This window comes from Nipponia nippon, unplaced genomic scaffold (assembly GCF_047370975.1).
Source record: "Nipponia nippon isolate SJK-2023a ecotype South Korea unplaced genomic scaffold, ASM4737097v1 scaffold_10, whole genome shotgun sequence".
Lineage (NCBI taxonomy): Eukaryota > Metazoa > Chordata > Aves > Pelecaniformes > Threskiornithidae > Nipponia > Nipponia nippon.
Window position 1 is genome coordinate 12,201,525 of NW_028262291.1, and position 20,785 is coordinate 12,222,309.

Here is a 20,785-nt window from a genome sequence, read left to right on the forward strand (position 1 = left end):
ATTTCTACCATGTGAGGTAAAAACGCTTTGCTCAATGAGGTATAGCTGATATTTGATCATTCATTAACCTATAATAAGACTCATGTATAATCATTTCTCCTGTGAACTGAGGCTTTAGGAAAAGTTTAAAATGTTGTAAGAATCAATAAAACTTTTCACTAAACATGTATCTGAATAATATTCTCATATAAGAATATGTCAGGCTAAATTTTGGACCAATTCTCAGATGACTTTGTCATTCATCTGATGTAATGGCTGTTTGATTTCCTTTTTTAGTTGCTTGCTACTTCAAAGCATTTTATTGCTTTGTTCTAAAAATTGCATTAATTTATCTGTTACTGCCTTTTATAGTCTCAAAAGAATGTCAGACTTGCTGTGAGAAATGCAAGTACTACAAGGAGATGATGAAGCAGTGGCTTCTCTCCTAAAGACTCAGCTCTATGTTCAATCTTTTTGCAGGCTTGCTTTTGGAAGTGCTCACTACAGAACAACGTGTGGAAGCAACAGGCAACTATGCCTCTGTTTCAAGTGTATGGAGAGGCAATAGCTGATTGCTGGTGGTTGCAGCTGTGTAGCTGTTATCAAAGTGAGGGTTTAGTAGAGTGTAGTGGCAGTAAAAGACTCCGTTTTACCCCTGGGGAACTACTGCTAGTAGTTTATAAATGTGTTTCTCCTTCTGAGAGCCTCTTTTTTCATGAAGTAGAGAGAAAATAGTATTTGCATCTTGAATTTACTATTCAAGTCAAATACACACTCAGCTCTAATAATAACAGAAATTGGCTGCCTTAGCTGCGGTGATACTACCTGCAGTCTCTTGGCACCATTCCTGTGGTGCTTCCTTTTTATCCATTGTTCTCTTCTGAATAACAATACCACCAATATACTTACCCTGTATTACATCACTTGTTTGAGAGAACCTTGATAAAAGTTAGCTTTCAGCAAGTTTAAAATGTGATCATGGATCATTGTGATGTTGATCACTGAGTCTAACAGCTGAGACAGTTTTCACTGGCCTTTTCCTGGTCTTTGAAATGCTGAAGAAAAATAACACTTCCCAGACTGGAAGTTTATGCTCACCTCTTGCTGAAAATTCAACAGCAGTTGGAAAATTCATTAAGTAATGCTCGTTGGTTTTGTATGCTGCAGGGGCTACTGTGTAGATTCAGTTAAATGTAGTTACAGAATTGCAATACTTAATGCATAATCAACATAACCTTGTCTAATACACTCATATTTAACATGAGTTAATTTTTTAACGTACTAATTTTAATGCATGCTCTATTACATATATTAGTAGTCTCTAAGAAGATAGATTTAAGACCCATCTTCTCCACTGGACTTTGCAAATGTGCTGGCACTTTTTTTCTTTCATTTCTTTGATCTATGTTTGTGATGGGTGGCTGCAACCCATTTTTTGTCAGATCAGTGCAGTTCGTTTTCCATGTGAAGAATTGCTTGTACACTGCAGAAAAACTGACAGTAACTTTCAAAACACCAGAGTTTCTGTAAAGAAATGAGACCAATAGGTCAAAGTACCTTGGGATTTTATTCGTTTCCATAGTTCCTTCTTGCTAGGCCATTGTCGTCTCTTCAGATGAGAGATCCCCAGCCATTTCGAGGAATCTTCGTAGTTACAGAGATGAAATGGGGAAAGCGTGAGCTATTTGTTTTGAATCTACAGGAAAAGCTGCTCTATTTCATGATTTCTAATGAAAATGTTCTTGCTCTTTTCAAACGTTAGAAGGGCATCCTCGGTGAAGCAGCTGATAGCAATGTATTTTGTTCCTGTTGGCATGTTATGTTTTGTCCATTTGGGCGGCAGGGGTGGAGGGTGTGTGTGTGTTCTTTTGCTACAAGTTTGAAAAATGCTATCAGTTTTTCCCAATCTCATACCTTAAGTTTCAGCACAGTAACTAGGTGGTAGAACGCGAGCTGGTAGTGATTGAGCATGTAACCAAATGGGGAAAAATATTTTTGCTTTTATTGGCAAGGTAAATTTTGAGAAGAAAAAGACAATAACTGTCTGGACAGATGTGGAGAGACTGTTCCAAAGCTGTGTTTTGTCTGTGATTCTGTAAGTAAAACTGGCACTGTGCATCTGCATCTATTTGCAAGGCTATGGTTTGTACATAATTCAAAAGCAATTTAGTCATACTTAAGACCTGTTGTGTTAGGCTAGTCTCTTAACTAGGCAAAATATAATTAAGGGAATCCAATCTACTTCACATTGTGCATTTAAACCTATTTAACGTGCTAGTTAGGGCTGTGAAGGGAATGATGAGTCAGCCTTCTTGAAAGGAGGAGTTAGTTTCTTTCTTCCCCCCCCCGCCCTCTCCGGCCCCTTCCTTCCCCATGAGATTCCCCAGGGTGTTTGACTTTGCTAACACGGGTCATTGTGGAAGTACCAGCAACCTTAGGTGTTAGAAGGGGGAATAGAAATTTCTTCTCCATTAATGAAGTTGCTACTTTTTGGGAAGAGTGAGGTAGTTGTAACAGGTTAGATTATGGGGGTTGAGGGGTGAGTGTGTGGTGATATGGTGCAAGGAAGCATAACCTATATAAATGCTTTGAGCTCTGTTGTGCCTGCCTGCTTATGAGGGTGCTGTCACCGTAAGGCCTGTCTCTTAACATCTGTTCTAGTGTTTCTTTCAGGATAGTGAGGTCATAGCATGGTATCTAATGCTGAGAATTGAATCTTATAGATAATGAGTTTGAATGTAGATATCTAGATAAAATACATCCCTATAGTTAAATTTATGCATCCAAAAACCAAAATGAAAGATCACTTTTTCACTTTGTACAACACTGTCAGTTTGAGGTCTGTTTTGATCAAGAGTGGTATGAAACTAGATCAACAGTCATTCATTTGTATTTAGCTGCAGAGTTGCTTATCTCGCTTTCCTTTTCAGAGAAACAGTGTGACTGCTGAAGTCTCCATATGTCAAGGCCATACAGAAGCCATAGCAGTTGCTCAAATGATCACTGAAAGAAAGCAAATCCAAAAGTTCTTTATTATCGAACTCGTGTTCCATAGTTTGATTTAGTAGAAGTTTGGCCTCCAAAGTGGGATTAAGCTGTGCAGTTGCAGAGGTGTGCAAGCCAAGGTTTTGACTAATAGTATTAGGAACCTAGTAAAATGTTTGAGTGGACACGATGCAAGATGTTAATGCATCAAGCGGTTTATTGGTGCAGTGAATTTAATCCTTTTAGCATTTATACAAAAAATACAATGCCTGACAGAATTATTAGTAAAGCATTAATGAAATTCACCAAACTGTGCATATGTCTAAGAAGTATGAAGTGTACCAAACAGTAAAATTCATTTTTTAAGTTCTCAGAAAGATAGTGCTGTGAAAGAGACAGTTAAATGGACAATCACAAGCAAAGCTAAAGGCCCTATTAGCTCAGAGACAGGTAACGTCCTTACTGAACTGTATGTAGCAGGTTTTTGACCATCACTTCCCAAATAAGTAAATCTGGCCTATTAAGAGGGATGATAAAATGAGATGGATGCTAGATCTAGTCATTTTAATTACCTGGATTTGTTCCATTAAAATGTGGTTGCCAGGATATTGTTGCCTGAGTTATGTAGAAGACAAATGCAGATGCTGTATTCTTGCTTCTACAGAATATAAGGATGACAACATTTTTGCAAAGTTTTCCCATTTGAGCATTTCTCATGCAGTTCAAAAATACTTTTTAACAGTCATATCTGTATACTTGAAGTGTTGCATTATTTCCACTTCTTAACATGAACAGAGAAGTTATTCTGTATGTGAAGAATCCATCTTAGATGAAAGAAACAAGAAAGACCTCAGCAAGGTAAGAGATTAAATTTGAGACAGATATTTTCATTTCATTTCTGGTTTTATACTTGTATAAATCAACATGTTCGGATTAATAACTGAGCATATTGCTCCACCAAATTTGAGTTTTATAGACTAATACAGGATTATACAAGGGCTAAATTGAAGTAGGATAATTCTGGCTGCTTCTTCAGATGACTTGCTTTGCAAGAATTTATAAAACTGTGGTCCCTGTGCACTGTAGGCTGGAATGTGACATACTGGTACTAAAGCAGCACAAACGAGCTAGCTTAAGTACTAGCCCAGCAATGGCAGTACAAAACTAATTAAGTTACCACAATGCCCAGACTGTCTTCAATATGTCACTTAAAATTGGCTTAGCTATATTTGGCCTAGAGCATTAGGACTGTACAGGTTTAGAAGAGCACTTTTTTTTTAAAGTCAGTTAATGATGTTGAGTTTGTGGAGAAAAGAATAAAGTTACTCCTGCAGGACAAACATGCAGTTATCCCATTGTAGATAGGACAGCACATGTGTTCAAAAGCTAATAGGCATCAAGAAGAACATCTTTAGTTTATTCGTTCCTTCCCTTTCTTAAATTTGCATATTTGCAATATATAGATTATTTGAATGTAAAGCATGTGTGGTTTTCTTTAATCTTCTCTCAATTATTAAAAAAGAGAGCATAAAACGTGTCTTCAGGATAGAAAATGTTGAACTGTCTTTCAGCAGTTTGGTTTAGGGGCTATGTGTTTGGTTTAGGGGCTACATACTTGGGTCTGACTTCACTGATTTTTAGATTTTTCCTCGTCTGGTTAATAATTAAGTCTCATGTTGCTGAAGGGGTTTTGGTTTCTTTTTTTTCTTTCTTTAAACATTTAATCAGTAAAACATTCCATAATCCTGTTTTTTAAATACGTTAACTTGTGGTCAGGACTTCTAATAACTTCAGGTCCTTTCCTGGGAGCAATGTCTGCTTAACATTCTTTCTTTGCAATACTGCATCTTCATTCTCCCATGTATACACAAACAACCCTTCTTTCCCCATTCCTTGTTCCTGTTCCTTGCAAGAGTTAAATTCTTCTAACAGTCAGAAGAGTTATCCTAAAGTTCCTGTGATTTGGCTAAGAAATAACATCTAATTAGTATAAGACTTTTCTCATGGTCAGGTTAAAAGAAGGATTTTTTTTTTTTTAAATAATATTCTTTTAACAAAATCATGAAATTAAAGAGGTCGTTTTATAGTTAATGTTCTTGACATATGCTTGTATATGTACTTATGTATTTTAGCAGCACCAAAAATTCTTTCATGCAGTATCTAGAAAACAGAGGGGTTTTGTTTTGGAGGCTTTCTGTGGATGTTTCTCTATATTGGTGACAGATTTGCAGCTTTCTGTTGAAAGCCTGGGATTTCAAAGCGATGTCAAGGGATTGTATAGTTTACTGTATCTTTAGTACACCGAAAAGTATTGGTCCAAGTCTAAAGTTGCATGAAGAACAAAGAGGAATCTTGCAATCTGGACTAGAGATAGTGTCAAGAAGCAAGGTGGTAGGTTTTAAGACACATTAAGATGAGTTAAATTTTTCACCCAGGCTTCCAACTGCTGTGTTGAACTTGGTTAATCCACATTGAAAAGAGAACAGAGTGGCAGGCGATAGCAAAATGAAGCCTTCTAAGTTAATGCCAGTGATCAGAAAATGTGGTTGATTATTATAAAGCATAAGGAAAAAGTAATTTATAATAGGCACGCACAATTTATCTTTAGTTTTACAGCATGTCGCAAGGATTCACCTTTGATCTATGGGAGTCCTGTCCCATTCAGTGTATGGGTCAGCACAAAGATACAACTCTGCTGGCAGAAAATCTTTTGTGAAAAGTGCTGTGGGAACTAAGGCCTGGGGAGGAAGGTGGAAATGAAATTTTTACTAGGCAAATAAGAATGTTACTAAATGTAGCAAAGAAATTAAATTTATTAATTTAAAAAGCAATTAAAGGAAGAGAGGGAAGAGGAGGGGAATTATCTTCAAAACCATGGAACTTAAAAAAACCCAACCAACCAACCAAAAAAACAACAACAAACAAACCCCCACGAAAACAAAAACACAAAACCCTACCCCAAAAACAAACCAACCAACCAAAAAAAACCCCATTACTTTTGGACTTTGGGGAGAAACTATCAAACCTTATTTAAAGTAATCTTATGCTCAAAAATCAAATTTAAATGCAAAAATATATGCAAATTTTACTGTAGGCCGTATGGAGGGATTGCCATTTTCCTGCTGCAAACACACACAAGCTTTACATTCACTGAAATTATTGCTTGACAGTTCTGATCCTTTATATATTTCAGTCTTTTGAATCTTGTGCATTCTTATCTTTCTTTTTTTCCCCACATCTATAGTACTGTACATGCAGGTTAATTTTTCCTGTGTATTGTATATATGTATTTGTGTACATATGTATATCAATATTTCACATTTCTGTCTCTGCTGCAATTTGTAAATGGGTAGTTTTTTCTTGTCTCATGTTGGCCTCTTTCCAGCAACACTGGGACATCCGTGTGCTGAAGGGTATGTTTTGTCATTCCCAGCAACAGCAAGATGGGATGAGGTTTTTCATAAAACCACTTCACTGCATGGGTAGTAAAGAAATGGCAACTGTCCTTGTAGCCAGCTTCTGCCTTAGAGACAGCATGGGTGACAGCTACCAGTTTCCCGAGTGGTTCTGATTAAGTTTTGCTGAAGAAGATTTTATGCACCCACTTTTAAGCAGCTGTTTAGCAAAAAAATCTTTTTTTAAAAAAGCACCTGTTGTACCACATCTTTCTTGTAAATTAAGAACAGTGTTGATGACAAAATGTTAGAATACTGCTTCTTAAGAACACAGCATATGAAATCCAGTGGATTATAGGCTGATCTCGCTAAGTAGAGGGACAGAACATGAAAACTATAAGTAAAATCTTACAATTGATTTCTCTGTGGGTGGGTGAAGACCCAGTCACCCATTACATAACAAAATTTACCTGTCATAACATGTGTTACCAAAACATACAAGCAAATTAAGGCATACACAAAAGGCAAGGCAGTATTACATACTAAAAAGGGACATGAGGTGGTATCTGGTAATCAGACCTGATATAGAAGAATTCTATTTTGTCCATGGGCATCTTTAGACTTCTGACCGAAGTGTTTAAAAAATGGATAGTAAAATGGCAAGTAACTGTTAAGTCACTCTTAGAAGGGAAATAATCCTGAGCTTTATTTGAGGAAATCCTGGAACTTTTCAAATAGCACTTCTATTTTATGAAATTTTCTTCTGTTTATGTGGCACTGTTCTGATAAGTGAATCATTTTGGTTTTTTATAGTGCAAAGGTGGTTTGGTTTTAATCATGCTGAAACTTATGTCTCTCTCATTCTGAGAAAACCTGAGAAATAAACTAGAATTCACTGCATGTTTTAGCAAAGAGTAGATACTTGGATGAGGTGCCTCATGACATTGCTTATAAGGCTTTAAACATAAAATCCGCTCTCAAATTGTGTCACAAATGCGGTCATACTCTTGTTCAGGCTTTTATTAGACTTCTGTACTGAGCCCGCAGACAGGGCTTGCATGCAGTAAGCTTCCAAGGATCTTGGTATGCCCTGACACGCTTTCCTCCTTTAGCTCTGGCATTTTTCCTCTGCTGCTGCTTCACAGTAGTAGGAGTCTAAATCCCAACTGTTTTGGAAACATCCTGAATGTTTGGTTTTCTGTCTTGTTTGTCTCTGAGGGTAAGTAATTGACTAACAGATTCCTCGCATTACTCCATAGATATGTTGTCTATGGGCTATAGTTCAAGTCTTCCAAAAATGATAGGAGCAATACAAGAAACAATAGTTTTGAGGGAGTCCTAAAACAACGTGATGCTTTATTTAATGGCATGAAAAATACCCAATTTCAAGGAAAAGAAATAAATCTGCCTTTGCCTTTGTCTTCTCTCATCTGCTGAAACACTCTAGGGGATGAAAGATGTCCAGGATCTCTGTCATCATTATTGTCTTCTAAACCATGAAGTTTGTCCAACTTAGTACATTTTATCCTGACTAGGTTTTTGCTACTTACCTTGCATGTTTCTTATGGTCGTTCCTTTTCCCAGCTTTGTGAAGATTATGCTAGTTTCTTATTTGTTTCTGTGAACTTAGTGCATGACCTTCCCAAGGGACTACTCCTATTTTTTTTTTTTTTTTTCCCTTGTTTAAGGAAGGGTGATTCTCACACCCCATCCCTGAGAAGGATAAAAGTAGTAGCTCTTTCTAACTAGCCAATATCCTTAACATTCTACTGTTTTAGTCAGAGCAGCAGAGAAATTTTAGCTTTTACCATTGTTCCTAGCTTGGTGAATGTATGCTCTACTAGCATAAATAAACTATGGATACAGCAGTTTTCATAGTGATAATATTGTATGATCTATTATTCCTCATTGATACATATAACAGCTCCCCAAATCATTACACATGTTCCATTGACTTCCAGTTAGTTTGCATGTGTACATAGGGTCTGTGGTAAAAGTAGCAGAAAAGCTTAAAAAGACTTTCTAAGCAGCCTTTTTTGCTTGGCATTAATTTATTACCTTTTTTCCAATCCATGATGCAAGAACAATTACACATAACTCCAGTTGGCTTCCTATTGGTAAGAAGGCTTATTGCCACAAATCAAAGGAACGTTAATAGAATTTTATATGTAAAATTCAAATCACTAAGGGTATGTGTGTGTGACTTTTGCACACTTTTTATTGCCCCTTCCCAATGTCACGTGGTTTAACAGATTAATCACCAAACCATTTGTGTAAACATCTTCTGTTTGTTGCCTCTTCTGTTTGATGGTGAGCTGCTTTCTCCCTGGAAGTACCAGTAGGCTTTTTATATGTAGTTTAAAATAAAAAGTATGGGAGGCATAGTTTGGTCATCTAGTGATAGAATGGATTATAATTGGTATAGATTATTAGTTATGGGCACTCTTAGTGAGTGAGGATTGCACACTTAGTTTAAACTGGCTGCCAAATTTGGATTTGAGAGAAATTTTTTCCAGAGTGTGCAGATAAGAACCTGTTGTTCAGCTGTTGTACTTAAGTTTTATTGTTTTGACAGGGGGAAAAGCTGCTAGATGTGGTGGTGGTTGTGGTTGCTTTTCCCTTCCCTTCTAAATCTAGGATGACAATGTGTAACTGCAGAAAAGCAGAGCCCAGGTAGGGGCTGAATTGCAGCCCCTCATATTTCTCTGTTACCTATATGATAGAGCTCTAACTAGGTATTTTGGTTTTCATTTCAGAACACAAAAGATTGATTTTTTTTTTTTTAAGTTCCAGATTTGAATTAATCCCTATGAAATTCAAGCTGATCAAATTCTACTGAAACTTCTACAGAAGTCCAGTGTAGTGTTAGACTCTATTTACACAGCTATATCTAGCTCTATCTAATGTATCCTTACCAAAGGAAAAGAATGGACTTATACAGAGCACTGATTTAGCTATATGTGTTTTCTGATTTTTGTAGCTTGTAAAATTGCATGGCATGAAATACCAGAGACCAAAGGCATTTACCTAAAAATATGCTCCTCTATAAAAGTCACTTTAAACAAGTGTACATGCTCATTTAAGTCTTTGTTTCTTATTTTTTAAGATGGCAAGCTGATCATATGATATTTTACATCTTAACTTTTTATATGTATAATTGCATTCCATTTTTCTTCTGCAAACAAAGTAGAACAGAGATACCTCTGTAAACAAATACCAATACACATTTTAACGTGATCAGACTTTGAGGAGTTAAGAAAATACAAGAATCTAGCATAGATTCAAGAATACAAGGACTAGCAGCCATTTGAGACCAAAACCTGAAAAGAAACAAATAAGTCTAGGAAATGTAAATGTAAAGAACATATAATCAGAAAGTATTAGCCAATTTCTCCAAAGAGGGATCAAATACTAGAGTGAACAAGCAGCACTTTGCATCCCAGTATTCTAATGTGCTTGTTAAGCATGCTTTTTGTTGTTGTCCTCTGGACTAAACTTTGACTTGCAGAAATCAGTAGTTTAGGTCTCTAAAAAGCAGCTGCCCGTGTAGTCAAAAAGGTAGATAGATAAACCATGATATTTAGCATGCTCTTCTTCACCCAAGCCCTGGGTTTTTTTTCGGGGGGGGGGGGGGGGGGGGGAGGGCGGAACATAACCTTGTGTGCCTGTGATACCTTTGATTTAATTGTCTCTTATTCTTCTAAAATGATGATTGCTTCCTGTCAGAACTGCAACTGCGTAGTTTTCCAAGAGGATGAAGATTTCAAAAGAAGGTATTGTTAACTTTTAGTGGCTATCTTTAACAAAAAATCAGCAGGTTATATTTACCTCTGCATTAGTTATTTTTCCCTGGCTTTTTTCAGTAAGAAATTAGGATTCATGTTTGTGAATCAGGTAAACAAAGGGTTTGGAGGCTTTCTTTGCTTTCCTTTTTCTAGTTTATGATTTTACTACCTGTCCTCTGATTTACTACTTCTCCTCACCAACCCATCTGAAAATATTAAAGGATATTATACTCTTTTTTTATGGGCTACTACACTTGTTTAAAGTGACTTTTATAGAGGAGCATATTTTTATGGTAAATGACTTTGGTCTCTGGTATTTCATGCTTGTAACTGAGTGTAAAAAGTATTTTACATACATTTTTAAAGACATAGTTGTCCATATAAGTAATCATATGCAAATTGCAGTATACAGCTGCATAAATGTAGGTTGTATTGCTTGAATATTTTAATGACATTAATTTAAAAAAAAATCGTGATACCAAAAAGGTGTCATCACACTGTTAAAGCAATTTTAAAACTACTGCAGTGAAGAAACTTTCGGTTTGTGGCATAACTAGTATCTGGCATAACTGATTCTGGTATGAAAGACCACCATGCAGGTTCTGAGGATGAGGACAAGAATGAGGGTTATTTTATTGTATTTATAATGAGAAATCAAACCAGAAAAAAAATATTTTTCTTGGTGTCTTGAGCAAGTTCCTTTATCCTGTACAGTTAAATACCTTCTGGTATTAATAAACTGTTCAAAAGAAATACGGGTTTCAGTGCACAAAGAGGGATAAAAATTGTCAAATAGAATATTCTCCTCAAGGAAATAACTATTTTTCAAACTTTGTATTGTTTCAAAAGACAAATGTCATCTTAACTTACAATTGAGGGGAAAAAATATATGTCAAGTAAGTGAAGTTGTAAGTACATTTGCATAGCTTGGAGCAACAGCTCAGAGAAGGGTGCTCAGCCTGCCTGGAATTCTATAATTCTATAGCTATATAATTTGTCTCACTCATAATGTCATACAACTCAGCACTTTTGCTGTGAAATTGGCTACTTTACAACTGATACCCCCCCTTAGTTTATTTCTCTGCCTACAGCTGCCTTTTGTTCTCCAGCTCTTCCCACAAAGAACATGTAATTGAATTGTATTGTACAGTAGCCAGACTTCAGAGGGAAGGGAAACCAGAAATGCTTTGCGGCTCACAGTCGGGAAGGAAGGGGAGTCATAAGCTTCAGTTGATAAGCTGCTTTTGAGAATGATGCAGGCACCTAGGACAGGTACATGGCTTTTCTGGAAAATAGAGACAGCACCTAAAACTCTGTGAAGCCATGTGTGATTAACTCAAGAAACAGGGGGAGCATTTCCAGGGAAAAGGAATGCTGATAGTCATTTTTCCTAACTGAAGCAATCTTCTGCAGATACAACTAATGCTGTCAGTCAAGAGAGAATGATGAAGCAATACTGAATAGTTTTCTTCCTTCCCCTGGTAAAAGCTATGCAGCTTGTTCTAGGGAAAACATTAATCTGTCAAAGCCTACGCCACCATCATCTCCATCACTGTGTGGAGGATTGGAGCATGTTTTTGTCCATGCTGTGTTTACATTCCTTATAGTGCACTGTTTAGGGGATTTGAGCACATGCTTGTGTTTGAATCCTGTTCAGGGTGGAAGAAGGGGGCTTTAGATGCCAAGCTGCTGCCAGCTGTTCTCGTCCTTCTGGTAAAAGCCCAGATGCTCTGATGAACATCTGTGGAATAGGAGGCAAAAAGTGGAGTGGCTTTCAGCCTGCCCTGATTGATCTCTATTATAAAAATAGAAAAGCTGTTTTCACTCTGCTCCAACCCTACTGGAGGGAGAAAGAGGTAATGTGACCTTGCTACCAGCCTGGGACCTGCAGGAGTACTGTGCACCTATTAATATTGGTACCTTATGCCACAACGTTCACTTCAAAGCATGGTACTATGACACTCCCAGATATAACACCCATCTTTAATTTATATACGTGGGTGTACTTGTTGGCACAGTTATATATCACACTAGTAATTTTTTTTTCTTTCTAAACTTTACTACAATGGCAGCATCAGAATATAAAATGGCTGGACTCAAGGCTAATTAATATGCTTAATATTTAGTTTAATTCTTTCAGTTCCAAGATCATCATATCTCATCAAAGTTACTGGATTCTCACAGTTCCCCTATTATTTCTATGTTCCCTTTCTTCAGGTAGGTATCTCTAAATAGTATTGGAGTTGTTTTGGTTTTGTCTTGTATTTGTGAGGTTTTGTTTGTTTGTTTTCTTATGGGATAGTAGGTAAAAGAAAGGTCTGAAGCAGTTGTGGATGGAGATCGTATGTTTTAAATAAAGCGAACACTATCTCAAAAAGCAGAATCACTTGCTCTGGTGATTAAAACACAACACTGATGAATGTTTCATTGCCATATTGCAGTATGAGATGATCCGGCTCTGAATATGCATTTCCTAGTAAAAGCGTGTCAGTCTCTTGTTTTGTGAAAGTTCAGTATATCATAAGATGACTTTTAAAAAATATATATATTTAAATATAGGTTAGGGTATCTGTTTATCAGATATTTTGGTGTTAATTTTCTTTATACAAGACTGCTGTTAGGTTTAACATTTCTTTTAAAAGAATAGATAACCATTTCTTTTATAATTCTGTGTATGACGAATATGTCTACAAAAAATAGAAAATCTTGCCCATAACTCAAACAAAAAAACCCCTGATTTTGCTGGTGTGTTTGAACAAAGCCACTTGTGTCTTTTAAGACTAGGACATTCACCTTGAAGAGAATCCTAGGAAGAGAACATACAGAAAAATAGGTCACCTGATTGCCCATTAGGGAAACACCCACCAGGAAATTACAATCAGACTGAAGTATAGGAAGAAATGTAGAGAGGGGGTATTAGGTTTTGGATTTGAGGTGAAAAAGATACAATCTAAATCAGAGGGAAGGATGAAAAGAAGAGTGTGGAAAGGAGCAGGCAGAGGAAAGATATTTTAGAGTCTCATGTTGATACTGGTATGTCTTTGCAACAAGTCATAAAACTGATTTAGGCAGTTCTGGAGGCATGACAGAAATGCAGTGTGCTTTAAGGGTGATCTGGCAAAAATTCTTACTGGAAATGCATCCTTTTAAGCATTGGCAAAGAATGAGGCACCAGTCCCATGTCCAGCAGCTATTTTTATGTGAAGCTAGGAAAAAATAGAATAAATGATTCTGTTAATCCCAGCTTTCTCCCTGCGATGCTTCTTTGAGGCAGACAAACATTTAGCTATGTACATACAAATATGGTGATGCTGAATATGTACAATCAATGTTGTATTCTGAAACTGCCAAACTCTCAGCATGTGCTTAGTAGAAATGTTATCTGAGACTTAAAAAAAAAAAATTGGGTAATTCCAAAGGGACAAGCAAAAGTTGTGGTTGCATCCACAGATTGAATCCCCTTTTTTGCAAAACATCAAGTAACTTTGCTGAAATTTTCAAAAAATGTTCTTGCATATATTCAGTGTATATAATAAGTTTTACCTTATTTTTGGGAAACAGTCAAACCATTCTGGCTGAAAATCAGTGTTTTGAAGTCAATCACTTTAACCCAAATGATCATAATTTTGTCATATCTCAAATAACTGAAACTGTAAAACTGCAGTTTTACAATGGAAAGTGACAACCAATTTTATCTATAAAACAAACAAAAAAGAGTATCAATAGAATGTTTAAGTGTACTACATTAAACTTCTCTAAGAAAAAGTACAAAGACACGAACCATCCAAAGAACTCTGCAACAGTCTGGCAGCAGCAGTCATCCAATCAACAAAAATGTGAGTTCAGGTTTTTCTCTAGAATTCTACTGGTAGAGGTGGAATAAGTTTTCTATCCGTATTTTTTTTTTCACAAGCTGCTTGGAAATTTTAGAATAAATGACAAAGAGTAAAATTCCAGCATTGAAAACAAGTATTAGCCAAAATCAGTCTCTGGTCATGGTTTGTACTTATTTTTACTTTCTGCTGTAGGAATGGAGATCAGTTACTGTGTCCCTGATAAAAGCTTCCCACATTACTTACTGATAAGTTTATTTTTACCATATGGTAAATGTATTATTCACCCTGCAACTAACTCTTAAAACTTAGGGCTGTTAATTGAGTCTGCAAGCATTCTGGATCAATATGGGTAGGATATATGCTGATACCATGTTTCACATGTGATTAAGAATTATTATTTAGGATTAATTCAGCAAGGGAATGTCAGCTTAAAGCCTAAAAAATGTGTCTTGCATCCTTTTCCTAAGAAAAAGCAGAGTCATGATTTTCTTTCTATGGATTAAAGTATCTTCTTGCAATATTTTAATTTCCCTTTTCTTGGACTGGAATATGATAGGAAATCCAAACTTCAATATGAATACTGAATTCAGGAAGAAGCATAAATTTACTGTTTTGGCCTAGATCAGCGTGCAGTACTAGTCTCCTTCACTTGTACTTTAGAGTACAGTAGTATGCTGTTATATGTATGTACATACATGTGGAAGGAGAAGCCTGTGATCCTTTGGGATTTTTTTCACCTAATTCTTCTGCCTAACTTCTCACAGACAAGGTAAGATGGAGCTTAGTCATAGTGAGTATTAACCTCTTCAGGTTTCTAAAAAGATCCCCAGAAAAGTAATTGTAAGATTTCATCCCTCCTCTTTTGCTGGAATCCTGCTATTGTAGATCCCTTTTCAACACCACTCCCCCAGCCCCCAAAATTAAAATAGAAAATGAGCTCTAATGAGAGGCGTTCTCTATGGGTAATTTCTCACCCAGTGGCCATGATTGTGTCAAGTCTTCTGGAATATTTTCTTTGATTGAAAAACTCTTCCCCTGCCTGCCCGCCCCCGCCCCCCGTATCAAAAGCATGAGTGCAGTTTTTTCATTCGGATCATCTTCCCAAAAGGTTTATCCATAGAACACAAGGCAATCATTTAACAACATGTTAAACAGATTACTTTTACACATGCTAGGGTTTCAATTGCTATTAACAGAAATTAAAGCAGAACTTCAGAAAACAGTATTAGACTAAGTGAAATGCATCAATGACCTTGGAAGACTGTGTGTGCTAAAAAGTATTCGATACATTTAGCTTCTTGGCAGGCTAGTTTTTAAGGGCATGGAAGCAGAATAACTTCCTTGCCCACAAAGGTTTAGATTTCTGATACTGCTTTGCTTTCCCTGTAAACTGTTATAAACGTCTTAATGTGGTGCCTTTATTGGAACTTCACTTTTAAAACAACTTTTCTAAAGGGAGGGGAAAAAAAAAGACAAGACATAAATATGGGAAATGAAAATATAATGGTTTCTGTAAATGCTTTGTGTAACATTTGTCCAGAAAGACTTGGCCATTTAAACTGTGTTTTTCAGTTTGGATCATTTTATTGATTATCTGGCAATGAATGCTAGTAAACAGATTGACATTTTGTTTCTTGGGCTCTGTCTGTTTCTCATATAGAGATTATTAACTGGCTATTTTGAGACTGTGAAAAATGTTAGCTTTATAAATAAAAAGGCTTGTTGTGGCTTAATTAGTAGGTTTTTTGCAAGCACTTTTGAGTACTTCTCTCTAAGGTCTCAAATCTTTCCACATAACATGGACTAGTTTACAGGATCATCTGTATGACCTCAAAGCAAACTTTATTTACGCTGTTGTCAATATAAATGTTTTCTTTAAGATGACTGGGCTCTAGCGTATGTCTCCTTATCTCATTCTGCAGGCTTTTGTTTTATTCTGTAATTGCGTATTCTTTTAACTTAACATTTCTGATTCATATGAAGTCCTTCTCTTTTGCTGTAGAAAGTTGGAGGCAAAACTCCTGCCTTTCTGAAGACTCATCTAGAAAAGTTGCTGCATTAACATTATTAAAAGTATCATAAAGTTTTGTTACATTTTGTATAAATAATCTAGCATAGCTGCTCAGCTGACTGGTAGACTGAATATTGACTAATACCATCCTCTTGAACCAACATACATTTTAGTTGAAGTATTCTAGATTCTAATCAGGATTTAGTATTCAGCAGAATGAGTGAGTCCCAGATGTGGAAAGTTTATTGCATGTTTTGCCTTGTATATTTTTTTTGTAATGGATTTACTTATCAGACCTGTTCTTGTTTTGTTTTTTTTCTCCTGTCTGGATGAAGCTGGCAGATAAGATTGCCACACAGTGTTAGAGTTGCATACGTAAATGTGATCTGCATAATGGATGCCAGCGTGTGTGATGAGATGACTTTTGTGTGCACTATAGCATTAGCAACATAGAAGCCAGAAAACCCACAGAAAACACAAATCTGATGCCTGATTAAGTATTTAAATTAGTAAAAAAAATCTGTGCAAGAAAATGAAGGCACACAGGAAATCTCGGGCATAAACTTGAGACTCAGTTCACTAGTTTTTTCATGCAGTTGAGGAGAAATGAGGTGGTGAGGATGGCTGATACAATTGATTCAATAAATAAATTGTCAATGCTTATTGCCATTTGTGAGGTGGACTTGAGGTTGACAGAAATGCGTTCTAGATGTAGTAGGACAAAAGTCTTAACTGATAAAAATACTTCTGGGATGTTTTTAAAATGAAATGTGAAAAATCATGTCATAGAACTCCAGTTTTAAGTGCAAATATCACTTCTGCTGCAAACTTTTAGATTGCTTGATTAATAATCTTTATACTTTAGTCACTGAATAAAGAACAGAGCATATAATCATGTCTTGCTGCTTACACTTTATCAGCAATAACGCTTCTTTTTCGTCACATGGATGACGATTATGTATGGGCAGAAAGGGTAATAAGCAATTTTTGTGATTTTTGTGCTTGTGTTTTTCTCTTCAAAGGCACAAGTAAAAATCTTTAAACTTAGGGAGCCCAACTCACGAAACAGCGTTGATACGTACTGCATCACAACTTTCATAAGTCACAGAGCTGAGAAAAATCAAGAAGACAAGAAGTTAACTGGTGCAGGTACATACATCCCACTGCCAGGCCATATGTATCCCCCAGAGAACTACATCTAGCTACTCTGAGATACTTCAGAATATTATAAAATAATAATTTCATACTATACACTACCGTAATACCAGCAACATAAATATGTTGGGCTATGTGAGAAAGCGGGGGAGAGTTTGCTGCTACTGTATGTGGCCAGTCATCTGTATTGGAAATGTTTTAAAAGAAGCTGGATTCACCAGATCTTAAAAAACAAAAACAAAGCAAACAAACAAAAAAGCTATATAAAAAAGGTTTCTTACATGGTACCTGTAACTATGCCTTCATTATACAATGTTAATAATCTAGTTAAAATAATTTATTGTTACATGCTAAGACTTCCTCATTCAAAAATTTAGAATTTAGCTAGCAAGTTTCACTTGCATTTGGCCAGAGATCATTCATGTTAAACAGATCTCTGGGCAAAACACCTGCCAAAGCATTGAGCATGCTATAGGATGCAAAAATACACAAGCAGTTTCAGGAGCTGAAGACTGATGGAACCATTGTTTTCCCCTTCTCATGGGTACCTCCAGGGTCGTTCTGTGTCCCCTAAATACTACTAAACAGCAGGAGTCAGGTTGGTGTGGTGCAAGTGGATGGGGCAAACAAAAGAGAACCGAAACTCTGTTGCTATAGGTTTCTCCCATAGTAGGGGCGGTAGCTTACATCTCCTTTGCAAGCTACTGAGTTCTTCATGAAGTTTCTAGGAACTTGAAAATATTTTGAGACCTCCATTACTTTAAGAAATTTTGGCTAAATTTGGCCAACACTGGTTATAGGATGCTAGACCAATGAATAAGCAACTTAATCAAAAAGTTTTATTTCCCAGAGGATTTCCCTTTAAAAGGCAGTAAGCAATTTTTTCTTGCCGAAACTGGGTTCAAAGCAGTCTTTGCTATGAAAGGGATGCATGCAGATTTAATTCTGAAATTAAACATTTGACACTTGTGGCCTAGAAATTCTGAGAAAATAAAACTGAAAAATGATGAATTACAGATGCTAGTAAGAATTCTGTAGTTGCAGATAACTAGATGGAAGACTGTAAACATGCTGAGCCACAAGAGAATATTTCAAAACGTAATAAAATAGTGCATAATAAAATAGTAATTCAAGAAGATTAAAGGAGATGTTAAAATGTCTTCAGAGAGCCAGTAATGGTGCAAAGGACTGTAAGTGGACACAGAAGATAAAAACCTGAAATGGTTTTTGAAACACCTTGTTACTCCCATTATCTTGGGATCAAGCTTAAATGCCAATGTTAGAAGTTTTTCAAAACGTTTTTTACTATATTGATTTTGGGGACAAAGAATGTCTTAAGTGTACAATAACAGACTTCCTAATACAAGATCAAGCCTGATATGGCACAAATGAGGTGTCTGGCTTCTTAATTCCTTCTGTTACAGGGACTGTGTTATGTTGCAATCAACTCAACTTTGGCCGCTTCTCCTACAAGCATCCTCGTGTTTCCAGGCATCACTCCCCTATGGAGTGTACTTTCCAAGTCAAATCATAAAATCCTTACTTTCCTTTGTCTGATCTGTTTCTGCCTTGATGTTGTTATTAGCCATTATCAAAAGGAAGTTAATTTAGTATCACAGTTTACTCTATTCTCTTAAAGCAACCCAATATGTCCCCTCCAAACTCACTATCTAATTGTCCCCTCCAAACTCACTATCTAATAATTTTACATACATTCTGGTGCAATTTTTTGACATTTCCTACCATCAGCTCTCTTGTCTCTACTTGAATTGTGAAAGGTTTTCTGGACAGGGTTTGGCTTGCTTGTATTTAACAACTTTACAGCACCTGGCATAAGCAGAACTCTTAGGATCTGTGGATGTAGTTGTAACACTTATAAATAAATAATCTGAATTGGCTAAAGGGCTGGAATAAGATCTATGTCTGTTTCAGAGCTGAGCTCTGAATCACATGCATGCGATTCTTCTGCAGGTACCTGAATATAGTGTGGTAAATGTTTGGTTTTGGGTTTTTTTTTTCCCTCTTCATGCCCCATTTGTAGCTACATTCTCTCAAGGGATACAAGCAACTTCTGTGGACTTCAATGGGAATTATTCATATTCTGCAAGTGGAGGGCAGAGCTCATGACTGGACTAAAGCCAATGTTCTTTAAAAGTTCACATGCCTTGCATTGGCTCTCTAATTTAGACTCCTTCTGACCAAACAAAGCTGGGGGGGGGGGGGGGGGAGAAGGGGTGGATGAAAAATAGTAGCAGCTGTTTCAGTAAAAAATTCTAAGGGTTAACATAACATGATGTAAACTATTTCATCTGTTCTTCCTACTTGCCTATTTTAATCAGAAATGAGTAAGTAGAGCCTTATATGCAGTGAACTTGAAGAATGCTGATGGGATGTCTGCATCGCGTTGTACTTGGAGTACTTATGCCAGAATAGGAAAGCCTTTTATTCTGTAATTCTCAGAGGCAAGAAAGAGGCTTTCTGAAGAGTTGCTTTAAATTTAAACTCTCATTTTAATGTTAGACAGCCTGTTGGATCTCTGAGTTAAAAATTGCTTCAGCTTTAGTTACTAGAGCCAGATTTAACATTGACCTTAAATGGTAAAAGCTCCCAAGAGTGAAAGAGAGGCTGGCCTGAAGGGAAAAAGAGGAATAACTGAAGTTTTAGGTAAGTAATCTCTATAACCGAGAATAAGCTCTTTTTCAGCTGTGAAACAGAACGGAACCATATTTCCTCCTTAAAGGTACAGTACCTTGTTGTTGTGATACCGAGTAGTTGGTTCTTTCTACCTCTTCCCCTCCACCCCCTTTAAATTCTACCTCTTCTTCAAATTTTAGCTGCTTAAAACATGGGTGTAGTTAACAAAACCTAGTTCTTCTTACGTACTCTTTGGGAACATACAAGAATGAAAAAGAAAAAGCTGTGTTAATTATACTGAGACTTGATTAATAAAGGTACGTAGTCAGTAATTCAAGGCAACCTGATTCCCAGATACTGTTATGTGCATTGTGCAAATCATTAGAGAGTCTTAGTTAGCAGCAATACATATTATAGGGAAACAGATATTTAACAGATTTCTCTTTTCTTTTTTTTTTTTTTAATTGTGTGACTTTCCTTCCCACATGCTTGCTTTTAACAGTGCCGGAGTTGTTCACTTTGATGGATTACCTACTTGTGTCTGGAACCTATCTTTTAAAAAGACATTTCCAGAGCCATTTCTTTATATAGTATGTGTTTGGTTTTAATCCTATTAGAGGTAAAATAATACCTTGAAGTTGTGTCTAATTGGAATGCTGTACAGAAAAAAACCCCCACCTTCAAATGTTAAAGCATGTTTGCTTCAGTATAAAAAAATCACAATATTTATATTTCCTGAGATTTCAGTTTTCAGTTTTATCTGTGCTGTCTGGTAGATACTCTGCACTGAAGTGTATTTTATTTTCTTGGCAAATTAAAACACTCTTTTTGTCTTACTAATGTGTATGTTAAGCTCTTTTTTCAGACAGCAGTATGTAAACAATATGAAAGAATGAGGTCAGTACAGGGAAATGATAGCTGAAATTGAAGACTCAGGTTTCTGTTACTAACTCGTATTAGTAATAACTTGTGTTAGTGAGTTGATTTTTCAAATCGTATATAGCA

The 20,785-nt window shown here is 36.3% G+C and overlaps 1 protein-coding gene across 21 annotated transcripts in view; it reads left to right on the top strand.

The window, feature by feature from the left end:
- The window catches only part of IRAG1 (inositol 1,4,5-triphosphate receptor associated 1), a 126,251-nt gene that overhangs the window by 24,759 nt on the left and 80,707 nt on the right, over positions 1 to 20,785 (top strand). For 11 of the 21 annotated variants that reach the window (XM_087744933.1, XM_087745023.1, XM_087744872.1 and 8 more), the window contains exon 1: positions 19,410 to 19,810. The exons of 5 other annotated variants lie outside the window; for them this stretch is intronic. The gene's annotated coding sequence lies outside the window, so the exon portion shown is untranslated. 5 more of the 21 variants (XM_087744887.1, XM_087744925.1, XM_087744893.1 and 2 more) reach the window with 5 other exon arrangements.